Source organism: Ammospiza caudacuta, chromosome 12 (genome assembly GCF_027887145.1).
Source record: "Ammospiza caudacuta isolate bAmmCau1 chromosome 12, bAmmCau1.pri, whole genome shotgun sequence".
NCBI classification, from domain to species: domain Eukaryota; kingdom Metazoa; phylum Chordata; class Aves; order Passeriformes; family Passerellidae; genus Ammospiza; species Ammospiza caudacuta.
In genome coordinates this window covers 16,599,785-16,620,481 of record NC_080604.1, presented here as the reverse complement: position 1 = coordinate 16,620,481, position 20,697 = coordinate 16,599,785, and positions in this window count along the sequence as shown.

The window sequence follows — 20,697 nt, the reverse complement described above, 5'->3', positions numbered from 1 at the left end:
CCTCGCATTTGGGCTTGTGAAAGGAGAGAGGATGCAGAAGAGAAGTGGGCCCCCCCAGCAGTGCTCAGTAAATGGCAGGCTCCAGAAATAAAGTGGAAATTATATTTCTGCAGCCTTGACAGGCTGGGAGATGGGGCTTTCTGTGCTCTTCCTTTTGCCTGGAGTGAGTTGCAGCAGTGTATGAATTTGCAGAGCTGTTTTTGGTGGCTCTGATGCAGTTCCCGTGGATGGAGCTTGGTCCTTCCCCAGGGCCATGAGCAGAAGGTCGTGTGTGTGTGTGTGTGTGTGTGTGTGTGTGTGTGTTTTATGTGTCTCTGTGTGTGTGTGTCTGTCTGTGTCTGTGTGTCCCCTCGTGTCCCCTGGTGTCCCCTGGGCTGGAGGGCAGGCCCAGGGCTGCACCCAGCTCTGTGCAGCTGAGGGCACAAGCTGCTCCTGTCTGGCTGGGAAGGTGCCTTGTCCCAAATGGCATCAGATGGAAAGAGGCTGGCACTGCCCCATTGCTGTGCTTGAGACAGCCCCCTTGCTCAAGAGGGATGGTTACCGAGTTAGACAGCAGTCAGGAGGGGATCTGAGGACAATCCAGATGCTTTTTCTATAACTCCCAGGCATGTCACATCCTGGCATTTCTATTTTTACCCACTTTTCCTCCAATACTTTCTTTTATCTGTTATGATTCCTTCAGTTTTGGCAGGTTTGGGCTGATGTAATATTTTAACTTTCTTTTTGTAGCTATGCCTTTCTTTGCCATTTAACGTTTTGCTCCAGTGTTGTTTTTTCTCGTAGTGGTAGTTTAAATAGTAACAGTTACAAATTTTCTGGGTTCTGTTTTTGTTGTTCCTTTTGTGAGTGGTTTTACAATTACAGTGTTGCTGATGCTGTTTATTTGGAGTAGGATGTGTCACAGCAGACTCAGGTGAGCTGTTCTCTCAGCTGCTTTCCTGATGCAAATACTGGTTGATATAATCTGGTTTAGAAGATAGCTTTAGAAACAGGTGCCCTCTAGGAAGAAAAACCCATTCGTGGTGGAGTGACCTGGTCTCTTGCAGGCAGAGGGCAGTTTGTGCCTTTATGTACCTTGCTTATGGTGTTTGTTGCCTTTTGTGCAGTATCAGATGCTGCCTTCGGCTCTTCTTGTCATGTGGAGAAATGTCTGATCCATTTCTGAACCCTGCAGAGCTCTCTGATACCAGGCATAAGATATTTTTTTAATGGGCATTAAGCCTGCCTTGCTGCTTGTGGTGTGTCTGGCTAATAAAGCCATTGCACCCCAAATACCCTGCAGACACAGATATCTATTTCAAAACCAGCTTCTTTAGTTATGTAACAGCGTGAGAGCTTTAATCCCTTTCCTCTTGGAAGCAGCCTGGATCCCTTTCTGCTTGTCCAGCAGCCGGCATCATCACCAGCAGGACTGCTGTGTTTCCACAGTTTCATACCCCTGGTTGATAATTAACCCACTCCTTTAATCATGGTGCCATGTTTGCTCTGACCTTTTTTCTTTCCCGCTCTCCAATTGCAATCCAGATTAAACTCAGCCTCTTCCCAGCAAAACACTGGAGTTAATATTCCACCAGAGGTGTGCTGATAAACCCCTTTGTTACCTGGAAAAACCTTAGCTCAGTGTGCACGATTTAATATCTCAGGTCAAAAGAACGCACCAAAATATAGGTGTAAGTGCCTTTAAAATGCAAGCTGAGCTTGCAGGTTCAGTTTCCTGATCAGCAGTGTTTGTCATAACTGACATACCAGCAAGTTTTTCTCTTTGAGGGGGTTGTTTGATTTTTAGAGAACCCAGACCCACGTTCTGTGTGAACTTGCACAAGCTGGGAGTGGGGACAGGCTCTGGCTTTGCTCGCTGTCCCTGACAGGGTGGTGGCTTTCAGAGGGTGGGTGGCACCAGTGCCTGGCTGGGGATGTGTCCTGGGCTCCTGTGGAGCTTGGCAAGGTCGGGTCTGAAGGCACCAAAGGTTGAGAGCTGCTGCAGCCCACTTGTGGGGCAGGGCTGAGAGAGCAGGGCTCATCCCTCTGCCAACAGGCAAATGCTTCCAGGGTTTGGTGCATTCCCAGGTGTGGGCATGGCAAATCACACAGCATTCAAATTAATGAACCCTCATGCAGTTTTAACTAGAATGAGAACTGTTGCAAAACTTGCGTACTGAATTACACCAAAGCCTGTTTTACTGGGAAGAGATGGGTGTTTGTCAAGCCACTGGGGCTTAGCTCCTGCACTGCTCCCCTTTCAAAGATGACATGTTTTGATTTATCTTCCTTTCCCAGAACCTTCTTTCAGCCTTAGAAAAGCAATGCTTATCATCACTGCTGCTGGGAGCCTGTGCAGCAGTTTGAATTACTGCCTTTCCCTTTCTGCTGCCATGTAAGCCAGCATAAATCTGTACATTACACCAATTTACATTTGGTGGGATTTGTCCTGACACATCCAAAGCTTCTGACTCTTGATTCCTTGTATGAGCAACTCCTTTAATATGGAGCCCTGGGGACAAGACCCAATTTAAAATAGAGTTGTGCAGGTAAAAGCAGGAAGGCATGGACTGTACTCCTGTGGTCTGCAGCTGAACTAAGTGAGGAGTTAAAATCCTGCTCTGCATTTCATCTCCTAAAGGCAGTGCCAGCTTCTGGGCTCGGACAGAAGCTGCTGGGTGTGGGCACCCAGGATCTCACAGCAGGAGGAGGCTGAGAACAGCAATTCCTCAGCTGCCTGCAGAATGAATCTGTGTTGCTCTTCTCATATGTATTCCTTTTATTTAGGTTAGCCTTGCTTTTTGAATTAAAATATGTATGCACAAACCACTTCAGGTTCTTGTTGATGTGGGTTTTGGGTTGTTTTATTATTCTTTATGTATTTTTTACCCTGCCTAATGTGCATTGCTCTGTTTGAGAAAAAGGTAGTTTTAAGTAAAGTGCAAACTATAAAACTTCCATTAACTCCATCAAGGGGATAGGATAGCAATGAGCCCCAGTTACCTCTGTGAAAGACCTTGGCTTGAAGGTTTACTACACTGGCTTTACAAGATTGAAAGCTTTTTGCCCCAGATGAAAGGAAGGCTTTGCTGTAAAACCCTGTTCCTTACTAATCTGGCTGTTCTGAAGTTAGATGCAAACTAACTTTGCTGTGTGCTTTGTAAACCTCTAAGGGAGAGCTTGGACATGTGTGAATAGCTGAGTGATGTATTAAATAAATGAAGCAGGGAAATGTGCCATCATCACTTGATAGAGACTTCTGTCACTTGGGACTGATTTTTCAAAGGATCTAATTTCTAATTCCAATAATGAGATTTTTAAATATGTTCCAAGCCTCTTAAAATCAGTATCTCTAAAGGGCCAGATTTTAAGTGACACCTAAAATATACAGGTTTCTTATGGAGAATGTTATATATATATATATGCACATAGAAATTCATCCCTATAGAGTCTACAACTAGAAACTTTTGGGGACAAAACTTACTCTATTGCCAGTTCTGGGCTAACACTTTATTTTTCTTAGATACTTTTGTAATTCTTTTTATGGGTACTGAATTACTTGTGTGACACACCACGTTGCAGACAAGGGCAAAAGTTTAGCAATCTGCTGTGCAGAAGGGCTGATTTCATTGCCAGCTGCTGATTCTGGCTGTGCAGCTCTTGTACCAGCCAATTAAACCACACTCATTACAGCCTTTGTGGTTTGGAAGTGAAGTGTTCCTGCCTTTAACTCGTAGTTTTGCAGGATGTTGGTTTAGGCTGGAGGTTTGCAAAGCTTGAAATCTTATATTTTCCTCTGCTGTGTGCTCCAGGGGTAGGGGAGGTGAAGAAGGAGAGCTCCATGGAGAGTGGAGTGGGAAGGTGAGACTCTGTCTTAGAGCACTGTGAACCTGCAGGCACCTCCTAAAATTTTCAATAAATACCTTGTTATCTGTGTGCCAGGCTGCCACAGACAGGAATGGTCTTGGCTGCAGTGTTGGTCCTGGAATAAAGTGTTCAGTGCTGTAGGAAGTGCTGAGCATCCCTTCCTAAGCAGGTTCCTTCAGCTCCCCAGCCATGGATTTTTGCCTGCCACCCTCGTGGGGAAATCCTGCCCTGCTTGGAGGCCAGTCTGGGAAAGCTGCTGGGCAGAGATGGGAGGAGGAATGTGACCCTCTGAGCTGCGACTGGTGACTGAGCTATTTTAAAGTCAAACTTAATTTTTAGCTCTCCATAAACAAATCTCTGTGCCAGCTTCTTGTGTAGCTCTGAAATCGCTTGTGTCTTCTGTGGGTGCCACAGGGAGCAGAGTTGACTTCTCCTTCCCCAAATGCCTCTTGGCTCTCAAGAGAACCTTTGAAGAGGTGCTTTGCAGAGGGATAAACCCTTCAGTTCCTCTGAATGTTGCATGACAGCTTCATTATCTGGGGGTAAACAGATCTCATGGATTGAGCAGGATGCAGGTTGCTGTGGGAGCTGCTGTCCTTCACCCATCCATCCAAGGGACTCCCTTTGCCCCCTGTACTTTCATATTGACCTAGAAATGCAGTGTTTTCCTTGGAAACACCACGTGCAGCATGGGCAGGGAAGCAGCAGGGATCCTGTCCCTCAGGAGGATCAGTGATGTTTAGTTTCCTTCTGACATTACTGCCCTGTTGATTTTAACTCGGAGACTTCAGTGAAAACCACACACACTGCTGTGAAAATTCATACTTAGTAACGAGTAAACAAGTGATCCAGCAGTCTGAGTCAGGAAATTCCCTCCAGACCTTGTGGGGAGGAGGAGCTCTGCATTTTTCTTGTCCCTCGTTTATTTTTAGTCTTGCCTCTAACGTTGCTGATAGTGCCATTACAGCCCTGCAGATTAAAGCCCCAGCATGGGGTGGAGTTGAAAGAGCCATGCTGCAAAGCAGTCAGAACCTCCAGGATTTTCCAGCAGTGTCATGCTACAGGCAATTAATTTAGCCCATTATTTGCCTGCCTGGGCACAGCTCAGTGCCACAGTTCTGTGAAAGTCTTTGATTTCCTTGTGCACCTCTTGTCAGAAGCCATGTCTTCAGTGACTCTGTCCCTGTGACTTGAAAGGGATGTGATGCTAATATTTTGGGTGTAACAGCTGTCTTTTTTGGCTTCTTTCTCCCTCAAATGTATATTTTGCCTTTGCTCTGAGGGTGTGTTGTGTTTTAGAGTGGAAAGACAAGGGTTTAATCCTGTACAGCTCCCATCACTGATAACCTTGGTCTGAAGCTGTCAGTAATCCCCACAGGGTTTGGGTGCCTTGGAGGAGCCAGTCTGGGCAGCAGCACCCATCTGCAAGACCAGATGATTTATCCAAGAGCTCTTGGCATTTCAAGGAGGCCCTTTTCTTGCCATGGCTGGCTGTGTTAGTCTGAGTCAACAGGAGGGTGTTTAAGGAATTGTTGTTGGGTTTTCTGAGTCTTCATTTCCTGCCCTGTTAGTCAAAGCCCTCAGACATGGCAGAGAATGTTATTCAGGACTGCCTAGAGCTTGAAAACTCTTAGAAACAGCAATTTCTGTGAAGAGCTGGTGTGCAGTCTTGGTTGCATTACATCCATTTCATAGGAAAGTTTTGCCCAAAGGATGAATCTAAGGTCATTTGTCTCCTCCATCCATACCTGGTCTGTGATGAGAGAGGTGATGGAACAGACACAAAGTTCACTTTGCAGCTGGGGAAGTGTCACTGATATTTTGGCAGGACAAGGCTTGGGGAGCACACAGAGCAGCACTGACAGTGCAGGACCCAGAAACAGCATCCAAAGCTGGGCTTGGGCTTTGGGCTTTGGCTTTGGGCTTGGCTTGGAGAGCTCTCATCACCAGCAGCCTGGCTGTCTGCTCCCCTGGACAGAGCCCTGTCCTCTGGCAGGGCTGGAACGGGAAGGTGACTGCTCAGCCCTCTGCAGCACCTTGTGGATTTACCTTAAGGCATATCCTCAAACAGTGACTGTGGAAGAAGGATTGTGGAATAAGGACCTGGCTGTGCTCAGGTGCAGCTCTGCTGTCCCTAAATCTGTCCCAAGTCTGCTGGGCTGTGGAGAAGGAGGCTGGTCTGTCACGGGGAACCTGAAGAACGTGTTTGAAGACAAGATCTGCTGCTTTGCTGTTTGGGGTTTTTGTTGCAGACTTGTGCCAAGCATCTGCAGGCTCTGATCAGCCTCTTTATACCTGAGCAGCTTTAACAAAACCTTTTTGTTTTCAGTTGAACTGGCTGTTGGGTTTGCTTTATTTTTAAACTAAGCAAGATCTCTGGGGGCTGGTGCCAGTGGAAGTCTCTCTGTGATAACATAGAAAGGTTCTCAGTTAAAATGCAGCTGAAAAATAATTTAAAAATACAACAATGTGTGCAGGGGTGGTTACAGAAACTGAGGAGATCTGTTTCTTTACTTGGGAGTCTTGGATTAAAGTCTGTTGTTACACGACAATCCAAATGACAAGTTTTATTCAGTCTCCATTATTCATGCAGTGAATACCTCTTAGGGCTCCCCATAAATATGTCCTTTTCTAGACTTAAAATGAGTAGGCAAACACTATGTGTTTATACCAAATGCTGGAGGATTTACAAGTAACTACTATGTAGTTTGAAGTAACAATATACACAATGTATTGTATATTTTTGTATTTGGCCTATGTTCAATATAAGATTAAATGCACAGGCTTTAAAAAAAAAAAACAAAACCAAAGACTTTCCACTGCTGAAAGCAAAAAGCATGATCTATAATGAGGCTTTACAGTATATATAATTTTTAATGGCAATTTTAAATTTCCTTAATATATTTTCCATGTAGAAGCATGTATTTTGCACTTCAAGTAAGATTCTGTTGGTTGCACTTAGCAGCAAACAGCTGGGGATTCTAGTGCCTTAACCACACAGCAGCTGCTAATTAAAAATATATAATTCTACCCTGATTAGCTTATAATGATTATAATCCCCTTAAATTTGATTATTACCACAGCGTGGTAACCTCAGCCACCCCCTGTTTCATTGTGGGGCCTGGAAGTAACAAAACTAGTAATTTAGAGCTGATATCTGGCTCCTGAAGGATTTCTTCCCAGAGAGCAGCACAGGGGAATAAAGGCACCCTGTTCCTGTGTGGTTTTGGACATGCCTGTTTGGAGTTTGGATTTTTTTTGTTCATCTGCAACAGTGCCCTTAGTTCTAGGCAGGAGTCAATTTTCTTCAACGCTGCTTTGGCTCTGATAAATTTATTCAGTTTATTCTTGTTTGTTGATCTGAATTTTCTCTTTCCTTCTTTCCTTCTTTCCTTCTTTCTTTCCTTCTTTCCTTCTTTCCTTCTTTCCTTCTTTCCTTCTTTCCTTGTTTAAATCACCTGGTCAACTTTGGAAAACAAAAATGCTTTACAAAACATAAAAGTCGTGCTTTCAGCCCTGGGATTGCTTTGCTTTCATCTTGTGCCCATCTGCTTATCCTTTGCCATTTTTTTCTCAAAATATTTTGTAACTCTTGATATCAGGGAATGGCCTCCTCCTTTCCTCTGCAGCACCTGGGTGACATTGTAGGGCAGAGCAGTAATAAATAACTGCTGCTGGAGAGCAGCTTGGAAGCCCTGAGCTCTGGGCAGTTTTTTCCCCTCTTGCTGCAGTCCCAAGACATGAAAAGAGGCTGTGTCAGGAGCCTGTCAGAGAGATGCCCTAATCTGAGAGTGTCAGAGTCACTTAGAGTTCACCTCTGACTTCAGTGTCTGGTATTAATGGAAGAGCTGAAAGGCCAGTTTTAATATATACAGGAGATAACAGAACCTGTCATTAAAAAAAAAGAAATAACATCTCCCAGAGCACACAGAAGGGACTGCGTCAGTGTGTTCATTAGGGAAGGGGAAGGCTGGTGCTTGTCCCAAAGGTTTGGACTGCAGAGCTGTGCTGGCCAGTGTGAGCTGAGTTTCTCCCAAGCTTCTCTGTGTTGGTGGGACAGCCAGATGAGTCTTACTTTTTTTAAAGCCAATTAATTATGATTTATTCTGTATCTCGAATAACAGAGCCTGGATGTCTTACTGTGTAGCTGTTGTACTTCAGACATTAGGGCAAGCCTAGTTGCCTCAAACAAGAGATAAAGGAAAGAGGTTGTTTTTTTTTTTTCCTTAACATCATTCTGATTATTCCCCTCAGCTTTTTTTAATTGATTGATTGGCTGTGGTGTTTTGGATTTGTATAAATTCATTTATTGAGATTGACACAAGCATTTTAGTGCATTAAAAAAAAAAGTATATAATTTATGCAAGATTTTGATGCCCACATGTTCCCTTCTAGTCTCATTCCACCACATATGGGCATTTGCATACAAATAAAAGGAAATGTCTTCTGTGTGTGTGGATAATTGATAGCCATTCCTTAGGTAAAGTCAGCTAATATAATGCTTGTTAATTTTAAAGCTCTCCTGCGGCTGGCAGGGAGCCGAAGGAATCGATCAGGCCCTGAGAGATGCAGTTTCTTGCAGCTCTGAAGGATGACCTGTCTGAGAGTCACGAGTCCACAGTCAACTTCTTGGGTAAACCAGAAAATTTCAGTGATTTCTAACTTTGCTTTCCACTCTGCCTGAGATGTGAGGTGTCTGTGCAGAAACAGAGCAGCAGAGATTTATGGTTCTCCTGGTGAAGAGGCGACGTGCACTGCCGTGACATCTTGTATCTCAGAAGTTAATCACAGCTTTTCTCTGTGTTGCTGGGTTACACTGCTTTGAGAAAAAACAGAAACTGCTATGAACAGTATGAATAGCTGAAACCACAAGTCCCACTGAGATTACAGCCAGCTCCTCCTAAAGGAAACGGATTCAACCACCAACATAGTTTTTCATTAGAGGATTTTTTTTCTGAGCGAACAAAATACCCCTATTGTGGCATAATTGTTTAGTTTTTGGAGATGTAGGCAGAGTTGCAACTACATGACTGGTTGAAATAATAATTCAGCTAGATGAGGGGGGAGGGCTCAGAGACATTTGGCTTTTTATTACATTTTGTAGCATGTTGCAGACTAATGCAGAAGGTTTTAATTTTCTTGGTTTCTGTGCGTTTTGGCTCTGCAAAGGGGGGAAGGAGGAAAGTCTGTCTTGCATTTCAGGACAAATCTAAATCTGATGGACAAAAGTTTTTGCTATCTGATTGAAACCTTTTGTTGCTGAGACTGAGTGGCTCTACCAGGCTGGCATGGCTGAAGTGATTTCTGACTTGGATCCAATGTTTTGAACTGGTAAAATGTATTTATTTGTGGTTAATGGAAAAGTTAATACTTTCATTGTAGCAATATGATAATGGCTAAAAATCAAGCTGAGTTTTAAGTGAGGAAAATAAAGTACAGAAAAACCATGTAAGCAAAGTTTGGACCCACAGATGTAGTTTAATGTAAGCAATTTTTGATTTCTTGGACCTTGACCTTTCATACCAGAAACAGCCAGAGTTGTACCCAGCTCTTCAAGATGTGCAAAATGATGGTGATGTGATAAACCTAATTAAACAGAAGATGGTGAAGTTTACCATATTAGTATTTGTCATCTGAATTTACTTCTGTGTCTTAGCTGGAGGCCCAGAAATTGCTTTGGTCCATTCTTTTCCTGCCCTTGTATTGACAAAGTACATCACTCATCAACAAAAGATATTGCTGTTTCATCCAGATGGGCTCATCAGAAAGCAACATTTATTTAGGGGTTTAGGAGGTGCAGACAGTTAGGAATTTTAAAATATGACCAAAGAAAGAATGGGGGATCTTGGATCTGTGCTTGTAAGTGTGAAAAAAAGACAACAGTTTCCAAAAAGTGTTTGAATATCTACCCACTGGAAGCTGGATGATATAAACAGCATCACTTTGGGATATCTCCATCAGTTTTAATTTTACAAATCGCTGTGGTGTTCCTGTACTGTCTAGGCTAAATGTAGCAACCATACTTGGAAATTTTTAAATACAGGGTTGGCCAGCCTCTGCTTCTTTGTAGACTTTTCTCATGGGAATTGTCTGGCTGGTTACACCATGACCACCAAACATCAGACAATGCAAGGAACTTCTTCCCCTTGCCCCACTTGATTTCCATCTCCCTTCCCAAAGGCAGTCCCTTGGAGTGGAGGCTGTGGTTTGCTTGTTTTTTTCTTCTCTAGGAATTTTGTGAGGAAACTCTTTGACTTACTCATAAAGGCCTTTCTAGCATCTGATCTTTGCTAGAAAGTTTTCCAGAGAAGGCTGTGTACGTGTTTGTTCCGAATTCCCTTGGAAATTACTAACAAATGAGAGAGTAAAATTATTTTGTTGATCTTCTTCAAAAGCTGCTGAGCACCTCATGAGTGCTTCCATGGCCATTGCTGGGTGGCTGTTAAAATGACTGAAAACTGTTTGGCTTAAAAACTGCACTGTGACCCTGCCCATGTTTAAGGCTTCTTTTCATGCAGGCTCTCATCAGAGCTTTGGAAAGCCAGTAGCATGCAGTGGGCACTCTGGAAAGTAAAGAATGCCTTTTCATAACTCTGGATTTAAATACTCTCATTTATTTGGTCTTTAATGTTTTGTTCACCATCTAAACCAGTGTAGATTGCAGCTGGAGATTCAGCAGCAAAACCAGATAAACCAGTATGTTTTGCTCCCCTGAACATTTGTTGATAGGAAGATACTCCGAGCACTCCTGAGTGCTCTTGCAGAGAGCTGGGGAGAGGAGCAAGCACGGAGCCCTGGCAAGCCAATGCAGAAGGTGAAACTCCAAAAGAGGTGGAAAACATCCAGAGGAGACATGTACTTCAAAAGGAGTTTTTTCTAATGAAAATAATCCATCATGAGGAAATGAGAATGTTTGAGGCTCATTCAGCAAGTGGGATTACATCTTGAGAAACTGATACAAGTAAACTCTAAATTGAAAGGGAAATTAATACAGACTGTTGATTAAAAATAGGACAGAATTTTGAATTTTAAACTTCATAAAAAGGACAAAATAAATGTTGTTAAATGTTGTTTTCATAAGCAAAGACAAACCTGTGAGAGACAAATCAGAATGGGAAATAGATAGCAAGGTACTAATTTAAAAACAAACAATTTAAAAGCAATGTAGAAGAGGGAAATTGCTTTTAGACCATATGAGATGGCTTGTGACTGTTGGTGCAGTGTTCTGTGGCCATGTGAGATGTTGGAAATTCAGTCTGCTGTGCTTCTGGTCACTGCTGTCCTCTGGAGCATGGGGATGTGCATGACCCCAGGTGATTTGAGAGCAGCTGTCATCCCTAAGCCTCTGACTCCTGCACTGCATGATTTCCTGAAGGGAGGTTGGGGTGAAAATTCAGGACTACAAAAAAGCCCAAATGTACAATTTGATGGAAAAGTACCTACACAGCCAGTTTAGGGCCTGCCTGGTGTGGATCCATTGGGTGCAGGGATGCCCAAAGTGAGGAGCAGCCCTTCTGGAGCACTGTCCAGCTGTGCTGCACACAGGGACACTTTGATTTCTGCCTTTTCCCTGCAGTGTCAGCAGTTCAGAAGCAGGCACTGAGGAGAAAGCAGGCACTGAGAATCTGAGCAAGGCTGTAAAACAGGGCTGCCAAGGGCCTCTGGAGAAGCTCAGCCTCCCCAGTGTTGCCTGGAGTGGGAAAGCTGTGCTGTGACATGAGACTGGGCAAGTTTGTCTCAAGGCCAGAGCCAGAGAGAGAGACAGCTCCCATCCCTGCAGCTGCAGCAGGACATGAGGGGGTTTATCCAGAGCTCCCTGCAGCTCTGCAAAATGGAGAACGCTGCCCCTAAGGCTGCCTGGGGCCTGGAGGCCTCTGGGCTGTGTCAGGGCTTGGAAGCACCTCTGGTTTATTTGATTTAACTTGCATGATTATGTGAGAGTGCTTGTGTGGGGTGTATTAACCATTGCAAAGCAAACAAAGTTGGTTTAGAATCATAGAATCATTAACGTCGGAGGAATCCTCCAAGATGATCAAGGCCAACCTTCAAACAAATGTCACCATGGCCACCAAGTCTGTCATGAAGTGCCATGTCTCCTCCTTTTTTAACACTTTCAGGGATGGTGACTCCACAACTTCCCTGGGCAGCCTGTTCCAATGCTCAACCATTCTTTCAGTGAATAAATTTTTCCTGATATATAACCTTAACTTCCCCTGGCACACCTTGAGGCCATTTCCCCTTGTCCTAAAGGGGAAATGTTTTATCATCTCTTGCAGCATTTAACAGGGGGATGAGCAAAACATCATTTTATTTCTATGGTTTTCGAGGGAGAAGATTTTTAACCTGCTGTGCTTTGAGGTGCAAACTGATCCAAATATCTGCAACAAGATCATCCTTCTATGCAAGGAGCCTCTTGGGCAGAGCAGCGGAATATGGAGTGGGAAATTATCAATGGCCCTGGGCCACCAGAGGCTCAAGAATTAACCTAGAAAAAGCCTGGGGTTTGCACTGGTGAAGTGAATTTACCTGTGTGTCAGGGTGGTCTGGGTGTGAGACTCCTCACAGCCCCAGCTCCCAGCACTCCCATCAGCATGTAGCCTCAGGGAGTGGCAGGGCAGGGCTGTTTGCATTGATAAGGAAATGTCAGCTGGTGTCATATGGAAATGCGTTATTGTTTTTATACACACACACAGACACTCTATGAAATATCTATCTTGTTCCTCAGGTGCCAGCTTTATGAGGAAATGTTTGTCAAAGTGAAGGTAGCTGTGATGCAAGTCCCCAAAGCAATAAAAGAAGGTTCAACGTGCACAGCTGCTCCAAATGTAATAAATTGTGTCTCAGGGCTGCAGGTGTGTAGCAGTATCTGGGGCTTGGTTTTGGTATTTTTTGTTTTATCCAGTTTCTTCACTAGATCTTTAAAATGAATGTGTGTTCTTGTCAATGTGCAATGCTTTTTGTAGGCACATGCTCTAGAGGGAAGATGAAGGTGTCTTACAGAACCTAGGTTTGTCTTTTCATGTTGCAGAGGCAATTTAAAAAGTCTGGAGGGCTCCTCCAAGGACAGCACCCAAAACCTGGGGAAAACAAAGTTATCACATGGGAGTGGGCACCTCATCAGCTGCATTCCTGGGAAATATGGGGGAGAAGAGAGGTTACCTACCTGTAAATGGCAGCAGGCTTTGGTTTGGAGAAGGCTAATTGCCATTTGGAAGGTAGGATATAGATAGATAGATAGATAGATAGATAGATAGATAGATAGATAGATAGATAGATAGATAGATGTAGATGATAGATAATTTTTTCTATTGGAATATAAAATAGAAAAAAATTAAAAAATAATATAAAAATAAATATAGAAATATTTTTATAGAAATATAAAAAATAAAAATATTTTAAAAATAAAAATATTAAAAATATTTTTAAAATAGATTTTCTACAGAAATCTCTGTAGTCTTCCTAAGTTTTCTGGTATGTAAGTACAGCTGAACCTTAGGCAAAATGCTTGTTGACCTGGGGGCAATCTGGTATCTCAGCTCCTGGTTGATCAGAGGAGCTGCAAAATCCTTCCTGGACAGGGACATTGGGAATCTTACCCCAGAAATACGTAGTGCTGATTTTCTGAAGTCATAACAACACAGCAAAATTTTGCCAAAGATTTTCCTAGTGCCTTTGCCAAAATTCAGTGAAGAAAAGCAATAAACCAGCCTATTTCCAAATACATAAGTGATGGTCTTCCAGCAGAGCTTTCATTTGCAGCAGTTTTCAAAGATTTTTTTTGTATCCCATCAGCACACATGGCCCTGGCTCAGAACAAGTGTTGATATTATCAGTCCCTCCCCAGCTCAGGAACTGTTTGTTATATTTGAAATTTTATTTGACTCTTTATGAATTAGAAATTTTGCTACAGAATTGTTTACTAGGTCTGCATTTTTTTTCTTTTCTTTGCCATCCTTCTTCCTCTGCTGCATTTCCTTTGTTGCCAGACTGGATTCTCACAGGGTGGTGTTCATCCATCTCACCTGAGGACTATATTGGGTTAGGTTGGGCACCTGCCAGCATTGGAGGTAGCTGGGTTAGTCCCAAGCAATCCATTGCAATTTGCATACTGATGAAGGTGGGGCACTGTCTCTCATTTAATGTTGTGAAGTGAAATAATTATTTTCCCACCCAGTGACCCGACATGGCTTTATAATTAATTTTTGTAATTGGTGGAACACATGTTTTCTAATGATAGCAGTCAGTTGTCTGCCAGGACACAGTGATGTATTTACCACCAGATTGCTGCCTTTGACTAAATCACAGTGCTACTCTTTGAGCACTGGATGATCCATGGCTCTGTGTCAGAGCAGTATTTAATTGACTTACAGGGTTTACTCAGAAGTTCTTGGCTAGCCTTGCAAACACCACTTCTCTGAAAAATCATTCGTAGTAGCTGGCAAGCTCAGTATAAATTTTGTGTGAAATATTTTTTTTTAATGCTTGCAGGTGTTTCTTTGCCTCCCTCCCTGGGGAGAGTCATTGTCTTGTAGTGTTTGTGAAGCAGGGTTGTTTCTGCTGTGGGGCACTGTTATGTGCAGGAAGGACTGTTGATGGAGTTAAGTGTGTCTAAGTATGAATATATTTGTATTTTACATCTCCATCTCTGCCAAGCAAAGATGCCTCTGGTGCCAAGAGCTGCTGAGGGGTCACCAGTAGCTCCTCAGGGCAATGTTTAGCTCAGCTCTGGGCATAAAATAGCTGAGCAGAGTGTGGTCATCCTTGAGATGGGCATGAGAAATTAGCACTGATTTGTTGGAAAAAGATTGCTTATCCAACAGTTCAAATCTGATAGGGATGAAAAGTTGTTTTCCTCAGGTGATTTCCAGGTTTTCTGCTTTGTTGGGAGCTTCTGTTCAAAACTGTTCTTATTTCTAGTATTCATTATCTTTTCCAACAGGGAAACCGCTTTGTGTTTAGCAAAAGGGTGAGGCAGAACCACCTTTGATGAAAATGTTGGTTCACAGCCATTTCATTACAAATCAGTGCAAGTTCCAGCAGCACCTGGGCATTTTGCTTGCAAATGTCAGCAGACAGCCTGAGTGATGTGCACAAACCCCTGGAATCAAGCTACAAACGTGCTTTAATAATTAAATATTACCTTGAGGTGAGGACCTTGTGTGGTGGGAAGTAAATGAGGATGATAAAGCTGGGACTCCTGGTCAGATGGTATTTTACAATGTAAAAAACCATTTTTTGGGGACTGGGCCCATGTGTACTAGGTCACAGGTCTGTGGTGGCTGGAGATGTCCCTTTCCATGGGAAGATGAAGGGAGGGTGTCCTGGGATGACAGTTTGTCCACATCAGTGGGTCAGGCCAGTCTGTGGGATGGGGATTGGTGCAGGTTGAGTTTAGGGGATGTTTTTTGTTTTGTCCCAATAAGCTGATGGGATTTACATCATCTTGAGTCCTGGGGGAAGCTGTGTGGCTCTGGTTTTGTGCCCAAGCAGCCCTGTATAAATTCTGAGGGGCATTTGAGCATTCTGCACAGACAGCAAGAGATGGCAGTTCCTGACCTGGGTTTGCTGGAGGGAGGCTTCAATCAGAGGGCTTGGTTTGTGTTTCTGCTTTTCCCAGATGATGTGGCTGAAAACACCTTCCTGCTGTGTTCACACTGAGGTCTCTCTCCCATGGATGTACCTGAGTGAGCTTGGGAAATGCCCTACAGACATGACTGGGAGAACTGTAATTAATGCCCTGCTCTGAGCAGTCCTGAGTCATTCCCTGCTCCCAGCAGGGAAGGGATGAGAGGGCATTGCCCCCAAGCACTGGGTTTGGGGCTTGCCATGAGAAAGAAGGGTTTATGTGCTTCCCTAGAGGTGTGATCCTGTCTCATGCTGCCCCTTGTGCTTGCTGCCCTGGTGTTGCACACCCCAGCTTGTGAGCTGCTTTCCCTGCCTGCTCTGCACCTTGCCTTTGTGTGTGGCTGCACCAACATTTGACAGATCACAAACACCACAGGAATGGGTCAGACCGAGCCAGGATTGCTGCCTCCATCCCCCCAGTGACAATTTTGGTCTCAATGCACATCAGACTGCCACTAAAGGGAAGGGGAACAGAGCTGAGAGCTTAAATACTGGCTAAAGACTCTCACCAGGAGGAAATGTACTGAGTGCTGAAGCTGACTGTGGGAAAAATTGCTGCTATTTCAGATTTGAAGGTGTGAGGAAATTCTTACTTTACCTAGTGCTAATTTGTAAATTGTAACCACATGAGTGTGGCTGTTGCAATTCAGGAGTGGCATATACAACACTCTTGATGGATGCTGAGCATTTCATTTCAACCACATAACCTGCCTTGGGCTGGTTTTTAACATATCCCTTTGGAGCTGAAATTTTTTCTGGAGGTCTCTTTAATTTTGGGTGGCCTGCATGGATTGTAACAACTCAGCACAGTAGGGATGAGTAAGAGGAGAGACAGTGTTGTTTCTGAATTTCCTTTTCTTTGAAGACCGAGGTTAGATACTTTGTTCTTCTGGCTGAAGTGGAAGCCTATGGTTTCATTTTTCTTGAATATGTGTATGTATTTCAAGTCTGTGCTTTCCCATATGTGGTTTGCTGGCCTTTTAGAGGTTTCATTTCTTAAAATAAAGGAAAAAAAAAAAAGAGTTGGAAACATCTTTTAGGCTGCAATTGCTTTTGAAATCTCACTGGGAGAAATGGGTTGAAGAATTGAAGGGCTGTGGTGCTGCATAGCATGGGAACCCCATCTCAATTGTGTGTTCAGGGCAGCTTTTGCTCCATCAAAGGGCTCTGTTCCAGTGGTCTGGCAGAAACCCAACAATACTGGGTATTTTACTGTCAAGCAAATGTAAAATACAAACAGTTTTTGTGCAAAGGGCCCCCAGTTATGTCAGTCACTCCAAACCTTGCTTTTTTGGAGGATGCTTGGCCCAGACAAGAAGATTTTACCAAGCAGATTGAGCCCACCTTCTGTTGAGACAGGGCTCTGCTGTGGGTGCTTTGGGAGCAGCTGCAAACTTTTTGTTGGAAAATTGGAGCAGTTTTCTTATAGACTAATGCAAAAATGTAAAAAATGGACAAGTGAGGTGTCTGCAGCAAGAGGGTGCAGGGGATGAGATGTCTGTGTGTGGTGCTCTGGGCAGAAATGCTGGGAGGTGAGTCTTGTTCTCACCTTTTTCTGAGGTGTTTCAATTCTCTTCCAGGTTCATTGCTCTTTACCCCATCCCTCTGCTAAAAAGCCACAGAAATTCAAGACCATCACACCAGCATCTGCTCGGTTATTGCCTGGGCATCTGTGTCACCCTTGAGAAATCTTGTTCTGAGTTGAACATGTTTGTATAAACTCACAGTTCTGGACCAACTGTCTGCTGCCAGACCATCTGAGCCATTCTGCATCTGCCCTTGCCTTGTGTCAGGAGAGCTCCTTTGGAACTAAACAGAATTGAAGGTTGTTGTTTCATTTTGTGTGACAGCTCTTAAATGGGAAATTTCCTTTTCCCTTTCACTTTTGTAACCGTGCATAGGGATGGTTCTGCTCATCTGGCAGCTTCAGCTGAGGCTGCCCAGGACTTTGCTGCATCTCAGAGTGGGGATTTGAATTTTTTGTGAGTCAGGAGAGATTTCAGGAGGGATGAACCTGTTGGTTTGCAGTCCCCAGCCTCTTGGAAATGTCTTAATTGCCGAGATTTAAGGAAAGATCTGTGGGAAGAAGTTTCTTACAGAAAGTGGTTTTGTTTATCATCCTGCTACAGTTACATGGCTTTTGATTCTTTTCTTTTAAGGAATGAAAGTGAATAAAATTTAGTTACATTTCCTTGGCATTTCCTCTGCAACAGTTCATTTATTATGTAAAAATGCAGTGTTATGTGTTCCAGGTAATTTATATAATTACTGTGCCATTAAGTGTGTCTAGTTAGAATCAACAAAATTAGAAAATGTGAAATTTCAGTGTCTGCAGTAGTGGTTGCCTGGTTATATCCTGGATGGGATTCCCATGTGAGATCCTTGCTTTCTCTTTTTTTTGTGTCTGTGACCCTTTAACACCAGCATGAGTTGCATTAACACTAAATGATTAAACAGGAAAAATATTTCATTGGAATGACATATATGTAAAACACGACTTCTTTAGTGATGCTATTAGAATATTTAATGTTTTCATTTCCTGGCCTCTGGGAATTTAGCTATGCAGCTTTAACATTGCACTCCAAAGGAAACAGGGAATGGTTTCCCCCTTGTTAATTCACAGAGCTGCTTGCCATGGGCTGTTACTGAGGGCCAAAATTCAATGTCTGTAATTAAATATACATGAACTGTTGGAGCAACAGAGATTTAAGGCAAAAATCCACCCAAAACAAAACCCAGCCCTCTGAAAGTAAGAATATTGGATGGGATATATCTTCATGCTTCAGGACATAAATCAATATAAAGTTTGGCTTTGGAAAGAAGGTTTTTCTGAAGCACATCAGGAGGAATTGCTGTCACTGCTCCACCCTGAGCCTCCCCTGCTCCATCAGGATGCTCTCCCTGCCAGCAGATATGTTTCACATGAAATATCAGAGCATCAAAGGCTTGTAAAAGGAAGGGATATATAAAAAGGGGATTCCTCCATTTCCCCACTGTTTCTGGAGCTGTTTGGTCAATTGTTGGAACCAAATAATCTTTCAGGTCTATTCCAGCCCAGGCCTTTCTGTGATTCTATAATTGTTATCCATCTGTGTTCACCCATGGTTTCCACCTAGCCAAAAATACATTATTAGGCACTGCAGGAGTGCTGGTGGATGTCTGTTCCTGGGTGGGAAGCTCTGCTGAACAGTTTAAAAAATAATAATCTGTAATATTTAAAATATCTTTGTCTTTACGGGTTTTATGTGGCCATCAATCATCATACTGCTGTGCTTCTGCATGAAATCACTGCCCTGGGAATATTTCTCAGTTTTCAGCCCAGGACAATCAGGCAGCTCATGGATATCCTGAATTCTCCCACACTTCCCTATCAGCAGTTGTCCAAGGCTTGATGGCTCTTCTTAAGTTTAGAAAGATTGGGAGCATTGTCAAGCCAGGCTTTCCTGGGGTTTAAACATGCTTTTGGACTGTGATTTCTTTGGAGTTTTTTGTAGCATTAGATGATAAAAACTTGGTGGATGAAAGTGGGTTGAATTCCAGCTGGCACCAAAAAAAAAAAGGCAAACCAAGAGCTGTGATTTTTTTTTTCTTTCATCCAGGATCCTCCCCAGGTACTGCACTGTTCTTGATTTTAGAAAACAGTGTTTTTCTGCAGGGGTTAGAATTGGTTCATTCAGCCCTGAGGCCTTTCTTTGCTCCACAGTGGTTTTTATCAGTTCCAGTCTGAGAGCACAGTGCCCTTTTCCTTGTGAGAAAATGTGAAGCTGTGGAGGGAGGGGAAGGAAGAAAAAGAGCAGCAATGGTGTTTCCTCTCTGAAGTCATCACTACAGAGCTGGCACCAATGGCATTTTAATAAATGAGGTGCTCCCCATCCAATATTGTGATAGAAATTCATTTTGTGGAGGATCAGGGAAGTTGGGAAATAAAAAACACAAAAAAGAAACAAGCAAATACTGATTTGAGCTGGGAAGAAGGGGAAGGGCAAAATGTAATAAATGGAATAGTTAATATTCAGTGATTTAATGGGATCCTGTCAACCTTATCTAAGAACTCTTGGATCCTAATAAAAGAATTCAGAAATGTTGGGTATAAACCAGCTGCTCTTCATAAAGCTCCTGTCCAGCCAAATTGCAGTCAAGGGTTTTTTAGATGTTTGCTTGATTGTACATTCACATTTTCTATTTGTTTTTAGAAAAGAGTTTGACTGACATGGGATTGATCTCAGGAAATTAGGGTGACACATCAGTTTTGGGGCAACAATTTGCTTTTCTATGTGGGTGCTTTCTTCTGTGGGGAATAATAGATCAAGCTTCAAAATCTGAGCAATTGCCTGAGTTTATTATTTAGCTGTGCTGGTTTCTGTGTGTGAAATCTCCATTTTCCCACAGATTCAGCTTGTGGGGGCAGCTTTTGGGGAAAGAAATTACTCCAGAGCTTCGAAGAAACAAAAAGTGCAACTTTAACAAATTTCATCTTGGCCAAAAGCATTTAATACCAAGAATATTATAAATGCTTTCTGTTGGAATTGCTCCCTCTGGGCTGCTAATCTGGGAGCAATTCAGGCATTTGCTCCTGACCTTACCCCCTTCCTGGAGATCTGAGCACTTTGCTCATGAGAGTGCAGGACAAGGGAAGGAGGGGCTGGCAGAGTTGTTGTTTTCCAAAGGAAATGAAGTCATGTCACTGTTGGTTGGAATTGCAGCCTCTGCAATGTCTTCAGAAAAGGTGACGCTCCTCAGAAAGGAAAAACAGCTGATGGGAGGTCCTTGAAGGTGCCTTGAATGTTTTTGTGCTTTCTTCTCTGCCAGCAGTGCAGGCTGGCTGTAGCTTTATGTGAGTTGGTAATTTTATCACTGCATCTGTTTATTTTCTGATGGATGGCTGATACATCCCTTGGGATTAATTCCCCAAGGTTGCACCTGCAGGAGCAGGACACAGAGCTGTGAAATGCCCAGGGCATGGGAAAGGTGGCCCTTGGTGTCCCCACAAACTGTGGTGTGTGATGTGGTCCCACCTCACCTTATCCTGCATAATCTGCGTTTTCACATTATTCTTTATAAGGATTGTGGTCCTGGCAGAGAGGGACTGAGGCTGCACACCCAGGCACCTGCCTGGGCCTGTGGGATGGGTTTCCACCTGCAGGGCCCTGGTGTTTCTGCATTGTTTTAATTAATGAGAGGGTTTAAAAACCTTTCAGCCTCCGCAGCGATGTGCTAACAGAGCTG